Here is a 21,784-nt window from a genome sequence, read left to right as displayed (position 1 = left end):
TAAAACTCTGGGCCTTAACATTGCCTGAAAACTCTCTTATCAGTGCCCATGTTACTAGCAGTAATCCAACTAGAGAGTTCACTGTTGAACTAAAGAAGAAAAACAAGTATTTCTATTTTAAGAGACACATGAACCTCGTTGGAATTAAAATACACTGGAAATGTAACCCCTGCAGCGGCAGGAGTCTTTTAAACGGTTTTCTGAAGTTTCAATGGAGTTGCACGTACAAGTAAATTTACTGCTATTGCAATTCGGTCAAGCCCTTTTAGCTTAAAATTCAAGTTCCATGTATATGTTTTGCCAAAAGGGTAGCAGGTGACAATCAACACCTGAAGCAGAGTTTCAGACTTGAAAGCCCTCACAAGTCCCCTGCCAAGTAGGCTGACAGCCAACTACACATTAATTTTAGCAGGTAAGAACAAGCATAGATCTGAGTTTTCCCTAAGTTGAAGCATACCCATAGTTTTGTTCTGGATTTTTCATTCCTCTTATAATACAAAAAGCATGGTTTGCTTATATGCCTGGATCAAACTGAAACACAAAGGTTTAATCGTCTTGCAGTGGTGAAGATGACAGTGTTATGAAATATTAGTGCTGTGTGTTAAAAATCTAACAAAACAATCAACCCCTCCCACCCCAGGAAACTCAGATGTTAGTGGTGGGATATTCCTTTGAATCAGCAACTGACAATGCTGTAAATTTTAATTTCGATTTATTAATTATTATGCTGGAAATAGAGAATCCTGATTCCTAATCTGCACTGCCTGTTTCAAACTGAACAGTTTACTTTTTCCTACTGGAAAATCTTTCCTCATTGCTTGTGACATCTACGTTCCAGAACAGTAATATACGGGCAACAATTTGCCCTAACCAGTTTTATTCCTGATGTATCTGTAATGCCATGCAGCTCACCCTTCGCAGGATGTTTTAACTCCATCCAATGAATAGTTAAGCAATAGCACATTTTGCAATTTTTCCTTTCTAGGCTGTTGCCCTCAAAACGGAGATGGAAGATATGAGAGACAGGGAGGATGGAAAGAAACAAAGTGAGAAGAGCCTTCACGAAAACACGGTTGCTCATGTGCACTGTATGTGAACTATGACAAAGTGAATGAATCAAATTTTGTCTTGCCGTATTATACTTCATCAAGAAGCATCACACTCTACAAAGTGTGGCCTTGGAGGAAATAGAGTACATTGATTCATCATAACAGAGCAGCTGGGGCAGTGCAGTGAGAAGCAAAAAGAATTAGAAAGTTCTGCTAAGGACCCAGAGTGGCTCTGGCTCCTGCTGTCGTTCACCTCCAGGAAGAGTATCTCCATGCTCTGCACGATGATTCAGGATCCAGTATTTGCTATGGTCCCATTTTACAGGTATGGAGACTGAGTTCTAGAAAAAAATGAAGAATTTGCTCACAAACTTGACCCATTCCTCAAAATCTTCCTTACGCCTGCCTCTGCTTCTCACTTCCCCAAAAAACTCGTTTATTTATTCTAAAACTGACAAATTCTGATATGTTTTTCCATGTATGCTCAACTCACCATCTTTAGCCCTCTTTCCTGTGTTTCTCCCCAGTCTCTAGTAACTGACCTCAGTAAATAAACCCTCCTACCTCTCTAACGGTTCCTTCTGTATGTTCTTCCGTAAGTCTTTGCCTTTTTCCATCTCTCTTTGGGGATCTCCTGCAGCTCTGTCTTTTCTGTCTACATCTTTTCTAAGTAAATGTCATGTACAAACATAAATTCTCCCTCTGCTCCTATGCCTCACTTATACCCCTGTGGATGGGATTCATATGTCTGAATGTGGAAGTTTATTTCTGAACCACCCATTGTAGGCTCTCTGTGTAGTCTGAAAATCAAGCCAATAATATTTGAAGAACTGTAGGGTGCAATTAATCCAACTGCTGAAGAACATCTCTAAAATAAGGCAGCTGAATGATGATCTAACTGTGCTTCTTTCCTTTCATCATAAAGGGTAATATCTACATTGTAGCTATATAAAATTAGGTGGGATAAATCCTACTCTTTTGTCCAAACTAAAATCCTAGTCTATCTCTAACACTTATTTGTAAACATTTAGGCTCAACATAGCTAATACAAAACTAATATTCTCCATAGTATTTTTCTGCCCACTTCTTGTGGACAGAACTATCAATCATCAGATCACCCAGGACCATAACCTGACCTTCATGTTCTTGAAGTCCTCACACTCAGTCTTACAGCATCTTTCTATCTGGCATCTCTAAAATACACTGTTTCTGATTCATTCACTCAGCTCAAACTGTTATCCAGGCTCTCATCTCATGGATGTGGCGTGCTTTCTTGGGCCTGAGTAAATCCCATGTCTCCCCTATATACCCAGAAAAACTTTGCAATGATAATTTTCCAAGTCTGTTACTTTGTCCATGCCATTAGTCTCCTCCTCTCTCTCTCTGAGGTTCCTCCTCTCTTTCATATCAAAGAAAGGCTTTTGAGGACCTTCCCAGCCAATAACAGCTTTTTTTCTTCTGATCTGGCTCTGAAGCCAGCTTCAGGCATTGTTCATTGTACCTGGCTAGATTTCCAAAAAGCAGCTTTATCCTTTCCTTCCAGCCATTGCTAATGTTTGAGAGCAAGCTCTTACAAACATGTGCAAAAATTCCCAGTCTGTCTTTAAAGTCTTTCCTAAACTTTCCTTTTCCATAATGCTTCAATAGCCGCTTGGCTAGTTTGGTAATTTCCTGAGACAACTGTGCTCTCTCCTGTTGAGAAGCACTTATGTGACTTTTATTGATTTGCCGCCTCTTCTTGCACATTAGACTCCAAGTTCTCAGGGCTTTGACCATGTTTTTGTTCTGGTTTTTGTACAGCTCCTAAAACACCAAGGTTCCAGCACATGTGTTCAAGTAGACCACGTTATCTCCTCTAGCTCAGTAAATGTGCCAGATTTCAGAAAATTTTCATACTGGAAAGATCCATTAGACGTGAGGATTTTGGCCAACATGTTCATGAAGTATATACACTATGCCAGAATTGATTTATTTATATTTATTTCTTTTCCCAGCAGAAAATAAGTTGTACTTACAGAGCATAAGACACTGTCAATTTAGAGCACAGTTATAAAAGTATAAATGATTTGTCCTAAGGCAATAGGCATTAAGGCAAAGGAGGTTTAAGTGTTAATCAACTGTCAGGCACAAAGGAGGGAAAGGAAACCCCACAAGTTTATTTAATTATTTTTACTTGGATTTATTTTACATTCTTGATTAACCAAATCCAATAACAACAAGAAGCCGCTGTGAATAGTCTGCAGCTAGTTTGGAGGTATAGGGATAATTTTGCAGGTGGATTTTCTAATTTCCCTTGTGGAAATAATGCTTTTAGTGCATAGTGCACTGAAGTAAAACAAAGACAGTGACAGATGCTCTTAAAGCATTTCTTAAGTGGACAAATGGCCTTTGTAATGCAATAGAGACCCAGAGTGTTATTTATCAGAAGCTGTGCAAAAGCTGTCATTCAACCTTACCTTGGGGAGCTGGAGTCCTGCTTTCCTCTTCTGTTGTAAGGCAGCAATTAGTTCTGAAAAATATAAAGTTCTCACACAAGATCACTCAGGTGCTACATAAATGGTTAACAATAATTGCTGTTGTAAAGTAAGGCTAGTAAAATGTGCTAATTAAAGGTGAACTGAATGATGTAAAAGGTTCAACTATCCATTGCTTAGCTAGCTCCAACTATTCAAAGCACTGGTTCAAACAATCAAAAAAAATTAGTAGGAGACTAAAAGGAATTATCTGTCATATTGGCACAAGAGAGACGCTGTGCTTCTTTCCCTCCTCTGTCTACTTCAAAAGTGCTGTGCCTTGTTAACGCTGGCATATTTCTCCACCTGATGACCGAGTAGACCATATTTGTTAATGATTTCTCTTTCCTTTGGTTCTGCAACATGTCTATACAGGTACAATGATGCTTTCAACCCCATTACTTCCACTTTATCACAAAGCTTATTCAAAACAAGATGAATTCAAAAGAGGCGTCCTATTCTCCACAAATGAAACACAGATGATAAACTGAAGTGATTATAAGGTGAAGTTTGCTATATAGAAGAAATTAAATAAAGACCCTCTTAAAAGAAATCAAAACATATTAAGGCAGCAAACGTAAGGCAGCAAAAGGTAGAACTAAAATAACCATATGTCATGGCTTAACCCCAGCTGGCAACTAAGCACCACACATACACTCACTCACTCCCCCCCAGTGAGATGGGGGAGAGAATCAGAAGAGTAAAAGTGCTTCTTGTAAGACTTGTCCTCCACTGTTTTGGATGGTTCCTGATGTAGTAATTCCCATAACATGTAACTCAAATCATGGGTTACAACAATTTAAAGGTATTTCCATTACAATCTCCACCCCTGGTCCCTTTGGACCAGACTATAGGGTATAACTTGCCATGAACTCCTCCCCTTGCCCCTGCTCTGGCTTGGGCTTATCTACAGACTGCAGTCCCTTAGGGATGTACCTGCTCCAAGTGGAGCCTTATCTATGAGCCACAGTCTCTCCAGGGGTATACCTGCTGCGGCATAGACTTATCCACAGCCACAGTCGCTTTGAGGTGCACCTGTTCTCCATGGGCCAGAATGCCTTCAGAGATATACCTGCTCCAGCGTGACCTTACCCACAACCACAATTGCTTCAGAAGTAAACCTGCTCCTACATGGCCTTACCCATGGCTGCAGTTCCTCCAGGGGTGTACCTGCTCTGTCATGGGCTTATCCACAGCCACATGCTTTGAGGTGCTCCAGCATGACCTCATGCACAGCCACTGATGCTGCAAGGTGTACCTGCTGCAGCATGGACTTATCGACAATCACAGATGCTTCAAGGTGTTCCTTCTCCAGTGTGGACTTATCCTTGGGCCACAATCCCTTCAGAGGTATACCCACTGCAGCACAGACATAACCACGGCCACAGACACTTTGAGATGTACCTGCTTTGGTGTGGACTTATTCACGGCGACAGATGCTTTGGGGTGTCCTTCTCCTCTGTGGACTCATCCACAGGTCACAGTCCTTTTGACTCAAGTTCACACTGGAGTTCCAGCCTGTCCAGTACAGCAGCACAGAAACAGCAGTGATGCCCTGGCCAGCTACTAGCCCAGGCACATCGCCGTTGCCGTTATCAAAATGTTCCCAGGCACAGCAGAGTAAGATGAGCAGCACAGCAAGCAGAAAAAGCAAAAGCAGCCACTAACAAGCGCTGGACTCTAATATACAGTAAGGCAAGCAAACCCCATGGCAAGCACAGGAGCCTGCAATTAATAGCTAAACAGCAATAACAGGTATAAATTCAATCATCTAGCACATTCCAATCAAATCTGTTGTTATCTCGAACCTTTCAAGCCCCATGTTAGGCATCAAAAAGGACTGTCATGCTTTAACCCCAGCGGCAACTAAGCACCACACAGCTGCTTGTTCACTCCCCTCTGGTGGGATGGGGGAGAGAATCAGAAGAGTAAAAGTGAGAAAACTCGTAGGTTGAGGTAAAGACAGTTTAATAGGTAAAGCAAAAGCTGCACACACAAGCAAAGCAAAAGAAGGAATTCATTCACTACTTCCACTGGCAGGCAGGTGTTCAGCCATTGCCAGGAAAGCAGGGCTCCATCATGCATAACGGTTACTTGGGAAGACAAACGCCATAACTCCGAACGTCCCCCCTTTCCTTCTTCTTCCCCCAGCTTTATATACTGAGCATGACGTCATATGTTATGGGATATCCCTTCGGTCAGCTGGGGGCCCTCCCAGCTTCTCGTGCACCCCCAGCCTCCGCACTGGTGGGGTGGGGTGAGAGGCAGAAAAGGCCTTGGCTCTGTGCAAGCACTGCTCAGCAATAATGAAAACATCCCTGTATTATCAACACTGTTTTCAGCACAAATCCAAAACATAGCAACATACTAGCTACTATGAAGAAAATTAACTCTATCCCAGCCAAAACCAGCACACCATATGCATGCCTGGGAGGGAAATCACAAAGAGGAAATATCTACCATTTTAAAAATGTTAGAACTAGTTAAATTTAGAAGTAAGAATAATAAAATGCTTTAGTCATGAGAATAGGGTCATTGCATGCTGTCACAGTGGCATGGGTTTACAGTTGCCCTAGTACACTAGATGCTGTTCTCAGATTTAACTTGTTTGGATTTTTTCCTCAGAGTAATTCTTACCATTCTGAGCTTTTAAAGCCTAGCTAAATAGTGATAAATGTTTTTGTCACACATACAAGGTCCATGTTCTCAAATTCAGTATCACTTAAAATGTAGTTTGGATATGAGTAATAATGTGAGCATCAGTGCTTTAAGAGATGTAAAGTACAAGAGATGTAAAGTACAAGAGATGTAAAAAAGTGCATAATCTGCAAGTTCAAAGAGAACTGAATGGGAAGGTGAATTTGGTTCTGCTATGAATAGCCATTGAATATTGAATGACAATAGTTTTCAAAGAGGGAAATCAGTTACAACTATTTGAAATGGAAGGCCACCTTCTGAATCTAGTAGCTCAGAAAGAAAGGCTGAGATTTAATTTCATTTTTGTAAAGTAGTGTAATTGCTGTCCCATGCTTTTTTTTTTATACTATCCTTTTTGTTGTTCTTATTGTTCATGTACAAGTACTGAAATCTAACTAAATTCCCTGGATGCTGAGAATCAGTTTGAATCTGGAGACATCAGCCCAGCTCTGAGCTGAGCTGCAAAAGCAGACAGGGAGATGTTAAGTAGTGACTACACAGAGGTACTGGTGAGAACCACACAGTGCAGCAGTAACTTGAGGACATGTCAGTCATGAAGACAAAACAGAACTTACACTCTTCTGACCTTCTGCACAAATGTCGCTCAGCTGTTGCTGTTTCTTGTCTTGTGTATCGGCACTGCAGCCCTTTGCAAAAATTAGAGCCGAGAAGATTGTCAGGATGCGAATTGTGAGCTTGAGCCCTAACTCTGTTTCGAATGAGTAAGATTTTGTTCCTGCAGGTCAGGATCAAGTTCATGTTAATGTGAGGGAAATAGGCAGGAGAGGGCTATCTACAAAAGCCCTCTGGTGCCTAGATGTTGCGTGTCAGGTGCCAAAGAATTAGACAGGCACCCAGCAGGGAAAGACCAACACACCCATTTGTCTCTCCTGTGGCAAAGACACTTCTACGTGTGAGGGCAAAAATGGATGCCTTCAGGAACCAAAAGGACTGAGGAGTTAGTTGGTTTCTTGGTGGACCACCCAGTAATGCATAGATGCATGAATTGCACCTAAGCTCCTTTTGGAGGTACACCATCACTGAATCTAGTGATGAAAGATGAAGACCAAAAGATGAAATGATGCCTAGATGAAATGCCAACTGTCAAGTCCCCAGCCACAGATCTAAGCAGTGGAAACCTTCCCAGCATGCACAAGCAGAGCCTGAAACTATAGAAGTATGCCAAAATACAACAGTAAGATGTAGCAGGCAGCAAGTCTCAGTTTGTTGTGTCCCATTCTTTCAACTGTTCTTACTTGATGTAGATGTTTCTTTTTTACAAAAACATAGATAAGCAGCTTCTGGCATCCCACACTGGCATCCCTGAGATTGTAGCAGGCTACATGTGAATTCAGTTCTTTAATATTATCATTATGAAGCAGAGTGGCAGAAGTCCAGCAATCACTAATCAGGGAACAATAGAGCTAATTACAGCTAACTGCAAGCTGAACAGTCACCAGACAACAAAAATTCTCTTTCATTATGGCTGAGTCCCATCCTGAATTTCATTTCAATTCAATCTGTTCCAAACAGCAAAAAGTTGGAGCGTAACAAAATCCTTTCCAAGGCAGTTCCTGGAGCACCAGCTTACGGACTTTTCTCAGCTATGGTCTCCTATGCTGGTACAGATCAGCCAGGATTTACAGTGCTCTGCATAAACCCAACTGATATCCTGGTTTATTACCCAATACAACTCTCCCCCACCATCATGGAGACACATCGCTTTCAAGTTTTAAAGATTAACAAGTTACACTTGCATGACCCTTTCTGAGCTGATCTTCAAACACTCTAGGTGCTGCCAGAGTAAGTAAAAACTATAGATGGGCTGCTAGGCAGAGCTCTACAGCATGTCTTTTGAGGGAAAGAAATGTTAGGTAAACTTCATATTCCCCAAGGTCTCAACTGGAATTGATATTAAAAACGGATGGGAGTGAAGGCACATTCACTGTCTTTGTTACCTTTCAGGACAACGGTCATAGCATGTGTAACTGACCTTACACCATTTCACCAAAAAATGTGCTTATGACCGCTTCAATTTTGGAACATGAATCAGTGATTTGGGAGGAAAGTGAGTATTCAGTAAGACCTGATTCAGGACATTGATCTTCACAAGCTTAGGATGGCAACTTAACTGCTTTTGGAAGTCAAATGGGAATAGCAGGATTGAATATAACTTCCAAAATAATTCAAAATTTATCACCACCCAGAGATGGGTGACAGGGCCCTGGGAAACAGGACACTGCATAAAGCAGTAACAGTGGGCACTGGGACAGTTGCAAAATTTTCTGATGTATACTGGGACAGTTGCAAAATTTTCTGATGTATAACGTGTAAATTAGTCCTTTCTTGTACTGGACATGAGTGTTATAAACCCCTGTGGTATTCTGAGTGGGGGTTTTTGCATTCAGTGCCCTCTAGGCAGGAAATCCAATTTTTCTGGAAAGTTTTCATTTACCCTTCCAGGCAGACAGGACCGCAATTCCACAGCACACAGTTTAGTTTAAATAGTGTGTGCAGGACTTCACTAATGGAAAACTGCTCTCATTATTTCAAATGTTATTCCAGGTGAATTGACTCATTCAATAGGAAATTTTGCATTTGTTTTCCTCCTTTTGCTGTACTTCTATGGCAGGAAATGGCCATACTGCCTGGGTAGAATATAGCATCTGGAAAACAGAGCAAAAAAGGGAAAAAAATGCTGCAGGTTGGGTTAGGAGTCTTGTTCTTATAAAAAATGGAATCAAAATAGCCCTCCATCACAGAAGTAGTACAATGAAGTATCATTCCTTACATTTTTAAAGCTACTGCTATATCTAAATAAAGCACGAGGAAATTACTGGGTTTATTTTTCTGTGTAGCAGAAACTAGATTAAACACTTTACTAAAAGAACTAGATTTCAAATTTAATCAAGAGTCAAAAGGATTGTCTTCACTGAGCAAAACAAGCCTTTTTTTCCTCTGTTTTGGGTTGATGAGTGCATATGCGGTATTCAAAGATAAAAAACACAGCTAAAATATGGCACGTTCATCTTGGCAAAAGCCTGTTAGTGCAGGGGCAGAGGGCTGACCTTGGCCAGTTCACCTCTTAGTAAAATTAAGCCTTTTTTCTTTACCATTCTCCCGTGGGCTAGCACCCACGTTACTTACAGACAATAAAAAGCCATGAAGAAATTGATAGAAAAGCAGCTTAGTTGCTTTTGAATAATCCACTCTGTTTCCAGTTCATCTTTAGGAACTTAACTATCTTTGAACATACTTTTCCACATACTCTGGGATTGAATCCTCTCTAAAATATCTGTATAGATTAATCACATAAATAAACAGGAAATATAGAGGCAAATGCAGCTTAGAATCCATGGTAAAAGATTTAAAGAATATTTTTGACTCTTCTGTTTCCACAGGGCTGATGCTCAGGCTCAGCGATATGAAACAAGTGAATGTAATGATAATAATAACACTCACGGATTCTCTTTTAGCTTCCCACAACCCAGAATAGGAAAATAAAGTAGCCCAAGATGGGTTTATATATGATTTGCTTGTACTGAGAGATGTGTCATGGAACTTGGCAAACTTTCTCAGGTCACAGACTTTGCTACCAAAGTGCAATCCGAGCAGTTTAACCGATTGAAGTAAAAATAATCATTTCCTATCCTTTAATCATGAAATGTTCCTAAACAGACCACAGATAACTCCCTCAACATACTACAGAGCAACGGCTGCAATTTGGATTTGTTAAACCCATGCAGTAAGAAGGCACACAACTCGGTGGTTTTCAAGATGGATTTGAGTTTCCAAGGTCATCCTCAGATTATGCCTTTCACTTCCATAAACCCAAGAGGACTGGCCGATGCTGTCCAGGCACATAGAAAGTACTTCCTTGGTAACATCATCCCTACCTTGGGGCTCTGCGGAGCTGGTTTCTAAAGAGAAGCAGGGAAAACTACCTGGAATATTTTGGAGTTTAGGCTACTGTTTGAATTAATCCCATTGGGATCCTGAAGGTAAACTGCCCCGTGCACTTTGGAAGACAATATTGTCTCTGTAGATCCCTTCCCCCTTTGAGAAGACAATAATCATTAATGTAGTCTCCTCACTGTGATTTAAAGAAAGGTTGGGATTGCAACTACTTGCAAGCCATGGAGAATGGGAAGGCTGGGAAAGTTCACCTAGGCTTTAATTATAGATAAAATACTGCTAGCATTTAGAAGACATTTATCAACAAAGTAAGTAGATGAGTATTTCTAGGCTTTATTGTTTTTTTTTTCTTTCTAACAACTACTAAATATTTCAAAAGCAGCAAGATCAGTTCAGCCTGCATGTAAGAGTGCAATGACAGTTCTGTTAATCATCCAGAAATCATCTGCCTAGGACAGTGTGATAAATAACAGGCAAACTACCCAGCCAGTTCTTGGAAGCAGAGCCCCAGCTTTGGAACAGTGTGAAACCACAAATACTATCCTTGTGCAAACAAATGTGACTTACAGTTTATCATTTATATTCGAGCTGCTCTGAAAATGTCTTTCCTCTTCCTGAATCATTAACTTGTCTGAAAAAAAATAGAATCAGACACATATTAGAGGAGGTCAATAGAAGAAAAGCAAATGACAAAAATTAAACAAAACAATAGACTCTGTTATGTTTCCATGGAAAGGCAGCAAAGGAAAAAAGAAAGGCCAAAAAAAGAACGATGAAAGGATTAAACAGAACATAACCAATATTTCAGTAAATGATGGCATGTTTCTCTTCCCTTTGAAAATGTTTCTCATGTGTCAATAGTTACAGGTGTTACGATAGGCAAGCTGGGGAGGGCTCACTCTGCTGAGGGCATCTCCTCCCTCCTCGTTACACACCTATGTATTTATTTTGCAAGTTATTTTGAAGATTGCTTTTTTTCATTTCCTAAGGCCTCCTCCATGTGTTCAGAATTGCGTTAACCAAAGCGAAAAAGATAGTTATTGCCTACTTACACGAGTGGCAGGCAATTACTACTATAATTACACCCAGAACCTGCGTTTGCAGTCTATCCCCCCTCACAGCTCCGAAGCCTCTCAAATCTGAGAGCTCTTCCAAGGAGATGTTTAGCTTGCCATTATTTTTAGAGATATGGCTGAGTGAAGAAAGCTAAGTGGATGCTTGTGTTTATATGGAAGCCTTGACAAAGAGAATATAAGGCAGCTTTTCACAAAATAAAACGGGTAACTGCAGAAGTGATAAATGGTCTGTAATTGAGAACATAGTATCAGTGGGCAAACACAACAGACAACTGTTGAACACGTTGTGGTGTCAGAAGAATGTGAAAATAGGACCTGACATGACAGAATTTAGTCTATGGTTAAGGTTCAAGGTATAGGTTCATGCTACCCTGTCTGATTACACGCAGAAATCCATTTTTACAGTGCGGTGCTCTGGCTTTGTATGTGGCATTAGCACAATTGCATTTTGAAGATGCAGAGCACAGTTTGCATTTTTTCCACATGCACTCAGTTTTGGCACGCTATTTTTACCGAGTATTAAAGCCATAAAATAAACATGATTCTAAATATTTGTGAAAGATTTTTTTTTTTCCCATGTTGCATTTATATATATTCTTTTACATTCGATTTCCATTCTGCTGGTTCCCATTCAGAAAAGGAGCTAAAGGGGAGAGAGGATGATAAAAAGCAGATATCATACGGATTGTGTTTTCTTGCATTTTACTTTTCTTTGTTGGCAATGCAGAAATAACTCTGGAAATAAGGATATATCTTCCTTTAGGAATTTAAATTTAAAAAAAAACAAACCAACCTGACACAAGTTTGTACACAGGTGATGCCTATTTCTTGTGGTTTGTTTCCAAAAGTATAAACGAGGTGGGTTTCCTCTGCTGTTCTGGTAACAATACAAAGAGATTTGTCCTGAAAAAGAAGAAATTGGATGTCTCTTAGAAGATGAGGAAAAAAGTCATGGCCATGGCAGTTATGTCTAGCATTAGTCTAAAAACCCGACCACAAAACTCTCTCTGATGTAGCATTTGCAAGGGTTGTAACTCCAGCCTGGAGACCAAGGAGCAGTCCCTGGTAAATGGTCATAACCCCATTGAAGTCAGAAACGCTTCCTCAGTTTACACAGGCTGGCCTTTTGTTTAGAGAAGCTTGAAAAATATATACTTTTTAAGTAAAATCACCTAAATGCATAGGCCTGGAAAGCCCTTACAGAGGGGCTGAATATTACTCTCTAATCCATGAAAACCTTTCTCCAAGACTAAATCAAACAGCTGCTCTTAAACATTCTCTGTCTGAAAGGATGAACGCGCCTCTAATAGATAGCAGCATAAATTAGCTTATAGTCTAGATGGGATATTTGAATTTATAATAAGTGTAACTAAACCACAAATTCTTCGCTGGGCACAAGATCATGCTTAGCAGTTGCTGTATGAACTTAATTATCAGAGTAATTTCATTTAATTGTTTATCTCAGCAGAGCAGGCTTAGGGCTTCAGGATTTTGTCGCTCCAGAAAGTGAGAAAGTCTCTTCTGGTGTAGCACGGGCAGTGATTACTTCTCAGTGCTGTGGGAATCCTCAGATAAACATATTTTTGTTACATCTGGGGACTGACACTGATATGTCTGGTTTCTGTTAAATGAGATCTTTTATCCTGTCAAAACCCAGCCACAGCCGCATCCGTTAGCAAACCCATGGTTTTCCCTGTTTCCCTGTTATAGTGCTCTTACCACTGGCCACTGCTTCGGATTTGTGAGTGTCACCGTCCTGCCACACCGTGCCACCTGCCGGCATGTGCCGTGGGGAGTGACCTTGTCCTCTGGCTCCTGCTCTGGGCTGCACTGAAGATTGCCTAATGGCAGAAGAAAGAAGAGGTTAAAAAAAAAGCCTTTAGCATTAAACTGATCTTGAAACACTACTAAGCATCTCTATTTCAGACTTTTAAAACCTGTGTTAGCTATGAAAGGTGTAGCAGACGGCACCGATACTGATGATTAACTGCACTCTTACTCTTTCCTTAGAGGCACTGCACTCTTTTGGTAAATTATTTCCAAACAGGGTTAGATTTTTACCTATCTTCTTGTAACCAAGATTCTCTAATGAGTATTTTGCTGAATATCTTTCAGTGTATGTGTGTATGGCTTACACACATACAAAGGATTTTATGTTACTTACCAACTAATCATTGGAAAAACTGTTTTAAATTCACTGCTAGTAGTACCTATGTACCTTTTGATTCATATTTGGCCAGAAACCCGTACATACTGCCGAACCACAACGACAGCAGGGTGCCTGAGTTACCGGCTCTCTAATGAGAGCGTTTACTTAGCAGGAGATGAGGGAGTGGAAGAATGAGAGGGGCTGTTTCTGAGAGATGCTGCCAAGAAATCTCTGCGGTCACGAGCTGTGCATGCAGCACCTGAGGAATTCAGCCTCTCAGATCCACGGTGAGGAAGCTATAAATTGCTCAGTCATTTAACTTTGTGAAACTAGGTTTGTACAGTGCACCTGCCAAATGTCACCTAATGATAACAGTTTTAACTTTTGTTTTTTGAAGAAAAGTACTTTGACAAGAGCCTCCAAAACCCCACAACTTCTTTTTTTTTTCTTTTCTTTTCCATTGTTTTCCTTATGTGCACAAAAAAGCAATCCCACAGACTAGCAAAAGACATGCATTATAAAATACCTGATAAATGGAATTTGACTCCTTTGTAGTATTTACCAGGATTCAAACCTGTGTGAAACAAATGAAGAAGTCAGCTCTCGTGCTGGGAAGCCTTCCTAGAAGAAAGCAGACTTCAGGGGCATGTGCTGTGAAGTAACACAGCTCTCAGCAGTGTTGCTGAGCACACAGGACTGTGCTCTCCCTCAGTGAATGAACTGGTTTCAGGGTATAACAATCCAGGATATCACAACATTTTAAAAGCACAGAGTTTCTGATTTTAGTCTAGATGGATGGCACTTCACATGATTACAATTCTGATGGGCAGGACAAGGATTAACATTATTGTAATGGTTTTCATGATCTATGTTATCCTGTTTTTTGACTCTGTAATCCTAAAAAGCAAAGAGACATCTGCAAAGCTGTATTAGCCCCCCCTTCCTCTCCCAAGAGCCCTGCTCCCCCGATCCCGCACTCAGCATTTTACACTGCTGAGCCCTCGCAGGAGCACATCCTAGTGCACGATGCAGCTCTTAGGAGCTAGCTAAGACAGTACATGTCATCTGTCATTCACACCATCACACCAGCACTGGGGTGCTTCTCACCAAATCATCTCACTCAGAGCTGTCACTAAGGTCTGTCCGGTGGCGATGGAGCCTACCTTGACCACATGGCTGGGACCTGGCATGCTCCTCTCCATTTGCCATCACCCCCTCCTTCTGCGAGTTAAAGCCCCACAACCCTCAGCACTGGCATGAGCTGCCTGGGACTTGCAGCCTCGCTTGGTGCAACGTGGCCGTGAGACGTCATCTCAGTTTAACCAAGAAAATGGTTATTCAAGGTGTGAGCAGGGCTGTGAGCTGAAGCCATGCAAGGTAAGAAGAGCATTGCCGAGACACTAGTAGTAGCTCAGTGAGCCAAGAGAAGAAATACTGATATGACAAGGTATAAAACCTGAGGAGGAAAAGCAAGGTATAGGAAGATGGCAGCTCAGCAGTGCAAGGATCAGCAGAGGCCAACCCTTCCCCCAGGGCTGACGTCTGCGCTGCCAGTAAAGGCTTCAGGGTTTCTCACTAAAGATGCCGAGATGTATTAATGCTTAGCCTAGTAGGTTGTAAGTCTTGGCCTTTTGTTGTGTGCATTAGCCAACAGATAATTGCTCTGTCCTCTTACGTGGGTATATCCCACTTAGGGTCTCTGCCCACAGCAGCAGATGTTGAACCAAATGTGACCCACTGGGAGAGGTTTATCACACCGCTGCCTGGGGCTGGGACAGGCAGAGGACTACGGGGACTCCAGTTCTCCCAGCTGCAGCCAAGCCCAGGACACCAGATGCCAGTCACAGCTTTCTTCCCTGTTCAGTGACATGGGTTTGCTGCCATCTTGAACTGAGGTACTTTCTGTAACTGGCCCTGAAGCAAGACTACCTTCTGCCACGTGTTTTAGTGTTGGCAATTCAGTCCCTATCATGGATCCAACTCACTGCAAATAGATAAGGCCATAAAGAAGAGGCAGAAGAGCACAGACCTGGTTGTGGCATCACTTTCTGGCTTGCGCCCAGCTGTGTCCATAGTCCTCCTGGGCCAGGTATGGGGAAGGACTCAGACAGCGGATATTTCTGGGAGTTAAAGCGGTGCAAGCGTATCCCTCCCTGAGCCTGCCCAGCCACAGTGGGATCTGGCTGTGAGTCAGTATCAGAAAATTCACCGCGATGTGGCTGCTACGCTGCTATGTCTGTTGCAACCCAGACCCTGAGCCAGCTTAGGCATGCTCACATCTAACACAGCAGGAGATGATGCTCAAGGTATTGCAGAAATCAAAAACCCTGAGTCAGCCATGAAGACCTGTCTATTTCTGCTGTTGCTCTGCTTACAGACAACAAACCTCTGTCTGCTCTCTGCCTTCATCTCACAAACCAGACAGGCAATCTCTTGGTTTCCGTGTTGCAGACCCTGACCCAATCTGCCTTGCCCTGAGACGCCTTGCACTCACCATGGCTTGAACAGCCAGCCTGAACTAACAGGGTTTCCTTCAGTCTGCACGCAGCCGTTTAAAGAGAAAATAGATGGGCAAAAGGTTTAAGATGCAACCTTGAGAAAGAAGATTTCTTAGTATTCTGCTTTCTACACAAATGTTTTCATTAGACTTTCAATTGAATTTTAAGTTACTATAAATAATGATTTTCAAGAAGAATACAGGTCTATAACCTCCAGCACTATACCCTAGGATATAGCATTACGTGCCCCAGTAGCTGACACCTGCCAGAAGGCTCAGAGAAACCCTAGTACAGGTAACCACCAGATAACTTCCTTCCCAGCAATTTTTCTCCTGTTTCCTCTTTTCCAAGGAGTTAAAAGCTTGCTATTGACCCAGAACTAAGGAAAACTGACACCAACCTCTAAGGATGATACAACTCCAAGAAACCAAGTGGCACATTTGGTGATGTTAGCCTCTCTCAGCTCAGCTGGGGTAATTGCATGTGCTCCTTGTTTTTGCATAATGTGAACTAAAAAGCTCTCGCTTAAACCGTTGCAGAAGGTTACAGTGCATCAGTGAAGAAGGTCAGTAAAATTGTTTTACTTCCCACTGCAACGGGCTTAGTTTCTACACAGCCAGCCTTCAAGCCTGGGCTGCAGGGCAGCCACATCCAGCCGACAGCGGTAACTTCTGAAAATGCGATGCTGCAAGCGCTGACAAAGAGTCTACCATCTTTTGAAACCTCCAGCCCTTTGCCTCAAAGGAATGGCTCTGGTTTTGAACACAGTCTCTAAGGCAGTGTGCAAGGCAGTCACACTGATAGAGAGGAATACTGGATGCCTTTCTTCTCAGCTTCAATCAGTGCTGGATTGGAAATTGCCATGGGAGTCTTATAGAGCAATGCTGCTGATGTTCATGTTCTCTTCGCTAGTCCAGACCTGAGTAAGCTGGCTTTATTGTGATTCCCACATGGCCTGCACGAGGAGTTGGATACCTTATTCTATCTTAAATTTTAAACTTTAATTAACTTGAGATGTACTTGAACTGAGATGCTTGTGTGGCATCTCAGTAAAATAGCTCATTATTTCCAATTGCCCATGGTACACCTGCTTCAAGAGCTCCTGTCCCTGGATGATTTGTGCTTTAAATACAGGGAACTCCAAGCAGATAAATCCTGACATTGAAAGTTTTGTCTTGGAGAATCTGATTTCCTGCAAAGTTCCAGTAACAGCTCAGAAAATACTTTATTTCTTAAGTATGGCTGCATTGACCCATTTAGTTCAGCACCTTGATGCCGGTAGCTGTTGACAGCAGATGCCAAGATTATAGGAATGGGGCAGGCATAAAGTGCCTGCTCCTGTGATGGGCTCTCCTGCCTTCCAGCACTCTGCAGTTTTGGAACTTACTGACCCAGAGATTGGTTCCATGCGATCAACAGGCATTACTAGATACGCCTTCCAGGTACTGGTCTCATTGATTTTTGCTCTTTTGGCATCCATAGTCTTGTGACAGTCATATTATGAATTAAAAAACCCCAACACCTACATTGTACGTTTTGAATCTGTCACCTCATAGTAGAAGAATTAGGGGGCATTAATGAAACTAAGAAAAATGGTGAGAAAAAAATTCCTATTTATCTACAGGATCTTTCTGATTTCATAGACTTTTTTTAGAAATGCTTTTTCAGACTGATGAGTCCCAGTTTATTTACGTACTCCTTGTACTGAGGCCATTCCACACCTCTGAACACCCATCACATTTCTATATCCTTTTCAGAGTGGGACTGCCCATGTGCCTGAGGCAACAGCTCAAAAGATAAAAACACCTCAACTGCTCTAAGTCTCAGGAATGACACTGAATAAGAGAAAAGCTGTGGTAACATCTCTCTCTTGATTTGTAATTTTTCTGAAAGCCATCAGGTGAGCCTTTAAAATCCACTCACTATAAGGCTAATATGTTTAAAAGCACTCAAAGGTACACATCATTAGAGGAGCCGTCAGCACTGCTTCCCAACCTCACCTACTAATAGTGGTGTAACCATAACCCTAGAGGAGCTATGACTCCTCTGGTGGGATCCGTCTCTCCAGCTGTGGACACCTGCTTCTACAGGGCTGTTTCTGATTTGGTCACCCAATAACTCTGTTAGGCAATGGAAAGAAACAAGCACTATTGGGAAGCATTTCATCCAACCTAAGTAAGATTCCTTCATTGGCACAATTTAAAATATGCCACCTTCTCTCCGCTGACTATCTAGTGAATCAAAATGAGTAACTCAGATCTTTATTCTAAATTTGGTAAGATTAGCCTTACTTCTCGTGTCCTCAAATGCTTGTGAAAATTTCTAGTCTTAATTTTTATGGCCAGACAGCAGTACAGCATTGTACTGTTGTGTCTTGTATATGTTTACTGTCCCTTTGCTCACACCCACCTCTTGTTTTCCACACACTCATTCATTTGTTGGATGAAAAATAATGTAAGTTCTTTAGACCAAACAAGAGAACCTTCCCTTTTATATGTTGTATTACACTATATATATTAGCATTTATGTATGCATACCATGCATAATATATGAGCTATACAATATTATAATATAGCAATACTGTGTATAGGATTATACGTTTGTCTTTCTCAGGGCTGACAATCACCTGTAACATTAAAGAAACCTGGTTCAAAAAGACTCCTGATGATGGAGGGAGGAATAGGGGTCAATTTCTGTTCACTGCTCCAGCTTTCATTCATGCAAGGGAAAAATGAGCTCATGGTTTTGGATTCTTGGCCCACCATAACCAGAGATCAGTGCCCAGATGAAGAGGTCTATATTTTTTTCTGCAGGAGCTGAAAACCCTGGGTTTCATCCCCAATGGATGATTAAATAATTTACTGAAGTGCTTTTCTTTTACTCATTAATTTCTTTCCAATGCATTTTATTTAGACCAGTGCCTCTAGTCAAGGAGCCATCTGTGACTCCCATGAATGACAAGTGAATTCCCAAAGAATAAATAGAAAAGGGCTTATTCACTACAGATTTTTCAATCATCACATCCATTTCACTTACAGATTTAAATTGTAACCTGGAATTTGACCATTGTTTCTATTAACTTACTGCTTCATATTATATCAATAAAGTAATTATTTTAACTAATAAAGATAATGGATTATGAGAAAATAAAGAACAACCAGAAGAAGAAAGCCATCTATACAGATGCTAAAATAACGTTGCATAGAGAATATCAGTTTGCACAGCTGTGAAATTATTGGGAATGAGTCACTGCAGAAACAGTTAAATGTTACCTAGAGAGATAAGGGGTCTAATAAGAGGTGAGTCTTAACAGCTTTTGTGGGTGTCCTTAATTCCTTCCTCTTATTGTTTCTTTGTCCTAAAACAAACCTGACAGTACATCTTCAGATCATCAGGCTAATGAAAGATATATGTATTGTGAAGGTCAAATAAGGCCTCTGGTTAAAGAAGTTTCAACACAAAAGTCTGAAGCAATTTGAATTTTTCTTGTGCTTCTGATTTCCTAATGCAGCAACTAAAGAGGCAATTTGACAAACATAAAGCGCTCAGGGCTTTTTGTCCACAGTTGTCAACTGGTTTTTGTTCAGTAAAAGCCCAGTGGAAAGAAAGGGCTTTAAATAGTCATTTTGTTAACACAGAACTTGGATTTAATATACACGCATCTGTACCCAGTGGTGCTTTTTGTACTGTTCTTTGTAAACTGTAAATCCCCCATATGAGGAATGTGCAATCTACATGTGGGAGCTCATCCGCCTTCCCCTACTGCTCCTGCTTTTAAAGCAACTTCTCTTTAGCAGTCATTAGGGGAACACAATGTAAAAAGGTTTTTAAAAACAAACAAGCAGATTATTTGAAGTATTCTTACTTGCACTTTTCCTAACCAACTTCATGTTTCTGAGTGCATACCTTAATCCTTATGCATCTATTTTTAAGTTTTATTTAAAGCTTGAATAGAATTATCTACCAACATGCAAGGAAAAAACCTCAGCCTGGCTCCATGAACATCATTTAAATCAGTGGATTTACAGAATTATCAGTAGAAAGAAAATAATTTAGTGTTTTATTTTCTGTTTCTTTTTTCTAAAATCTTTGTTCCCTGGTTCCATTCATGCAGAAAATTAGGACACATCATAAGAGCTGGTCTATCAAGTAAGACGAGTGGTTTGTTAAACATACTTTCCCCTCTCTTCCAGCAGCAAATGCCAAATGCTGGCATGAAACCCCGTGACAGATAATTATAGATTTTTTTTTTTTTAATAACCAACTGCCAATTGCCCTCTGGACGTACGTTACACTACCTAACTTAGGTCCGTGTTTAAAAGATGGGATGCTACATTTAGGAGCAATGATTTCCACGCTATGGCAATAGTACTAAAGATGCATGCTTTGGGTGGGCTTGGTATGTGCAGAACCTGATGATTTTTTGTAGTTTACAATTATTTGGGTTTATTGTTCTTTAATGCAAATACCTATCAGCAATTAATACACCAACTAAATGTGACTATCAGCCTCTGCTGGCTCTCAGGGATCCAGGGTGTGCTTTGGCTGTGGCACCTGGATCTCCATTCAGATAATTGACATCTGAAACCTTGTCAAGACTGCAAGAGGGAAGCGGCCGCACTTTTAATCCCAGTCAAACCTTATCTCAGCAGCGAGATGCGAGATCCTGGGGAATGAGCTGGCTTGGGAGGAGTCTGCAATGCTTCCCAGGGTTTCTAGGCACAGAAGTTTTCTGTGGAAAGATATCATCCAATGAAATATCTTGTCTTTGGAGGGTAAAACCCACCATTATATATGAATAGTTGTTAAACTGGCACCAGTTAAACTTACATTTCCAACACAGATCAGCAAGACTTAAAGAGGTGTTAGAAAGGCCTTACACATCTCTGCTAGGAAAAAGAGAGCCAGGTACATTCTGATCATTGCAGTTATTGATCTTTGACGTAGAAATTAACATGCAAAAAGTGACTGGACTTTTAAGAAAAAAATATACCGGTGAGTCCAGCTGTCAGTCTGATTTACAAAAATCCTTAAACTATTAAATGCATATTCCTAAGGATACAGTTTGACCTTGCTGCTTCTTGGATTGCTAATCATTCATTTTCTTGTTTTCCAGAGGAAACGAATTTTGCAAGAGCAAATAGTTGAAACTTGCTTTCAGACCTTCTAGCTCTAGTATGGTGAGGGAAAGACGATATCAGGTTGCATCAATAGATGATAAAACCATTGTATTTAAAAAATGCTGGTCAAAATCAAGGAGTAAAAGTACAAGGGAGACTATTTTGCAAAAAGAAAGAAGAAAACTGGTTTGATCTCTAGATTTTCTTCTTGTAGACAATTATTTAAGATTTTCGCTAGCAAGAACCATTCAGAAGATTGAGATTGTCTCTGAACATCAGATCTTTCCTACATGGTAGCTCATTATACCTACCTAAAAAGTGTGCACCAGGATTTATTCTCACTGGAATGTGTCCTAATTTTTAGGCTTTTTCTCCTATGATGTCTTTTTCTCTCCTTTTTCCTTCCATGATTGTGATCATATTATACAATCTCCTGGTAGCTCCTAACAGTTGCATGTCCTCTGTATGTTTAATGAGCATTCTCCTTTTCTGTCTTTCCATAGTTAATGAAACAGGCTCCCTTTGATTATCACTACCGAGTACGTATTTCCAGCCTGTTTTACACCTCAGCCTGTTGTAGTTGCATTTAGAAACGTATTTTCAAAGCCTGCTTGTGAGAACGCCCTGTAAAGCAATGTGAAAAGCCTTATTACAGACACCACACAGGGTATCTTCTGCTCCTCTCTCACTCACAGAGCTGCAGAAGGAAATTTGAAAGGTCTGACATTGTTTGTTCTTGCCAAGACCACGCTGGCTGTCGCTCAGCT

General features: G+C 41.0%; 1 long non-coding RNA gene across 5 annotated transcripts; it reads right to left on the bottom strand.

Annotated features, from left to right (window-relative positions):
• Positions 1-695: 695 nt before the first annotated feature.
• LOC148057680 (uncharacterized) lies at positions 696-13,965 on the bottom strand. Of its 5 annotated transcripts, XR_015698515.1 has the most exons (8): positions 12,970-13,170; positions 12,044-12,153; positions 10,742-10,805; positions 8,715-8,925; positions 6,835-6,906; positions 4,967-5,080; positions 3,506-3,558; positions 696-1,390 (listed from the first exon to the last, which is right to left on the bottom strand). It is a non-coding gene; the product is annotated as an uncharacterized LOC148057680 (long non-coding RNA). The 5 variants fall into 5 exon arrangements; XR_015698512.1 differs by lacking the exons at positions 6,835-6,906; positions 8,715-8,925 and adding an exon at positions 13,926-13,965 and having other exon boundaries at positions 12,970-13,091; XR_015698511.1 differs by lacking the exons at positions 6,835-6,906; positions 8,715-8,925 and adding an exon at positions 13,188-13,232 and having other exon boundaries at positions 12,970-13,091.
• Between the last annotated feature and the right edge of the window lie 7,819 nt (positions 13,966-21,784).

The sequence above is a fragment of the Nipponia nippon genome, unplaced genomic scaffold, assembly GCF_047370975.1.
Source record: "Nipponia nippon isolate SJK-2023a ecotype South Korea unplaced genomic scaffold, ASM4737097v1 scaffold_1, whole genome shotgun sequence".
NCBI lineage: Eukaryota > Metazoa > Chordata > Aves > Pelecaniformes > Threskiornithidae > Nipponia > Nipponia nippon.
This window is presented reverse-complemented; position numbering and strand designations above follow the sequence as displayed.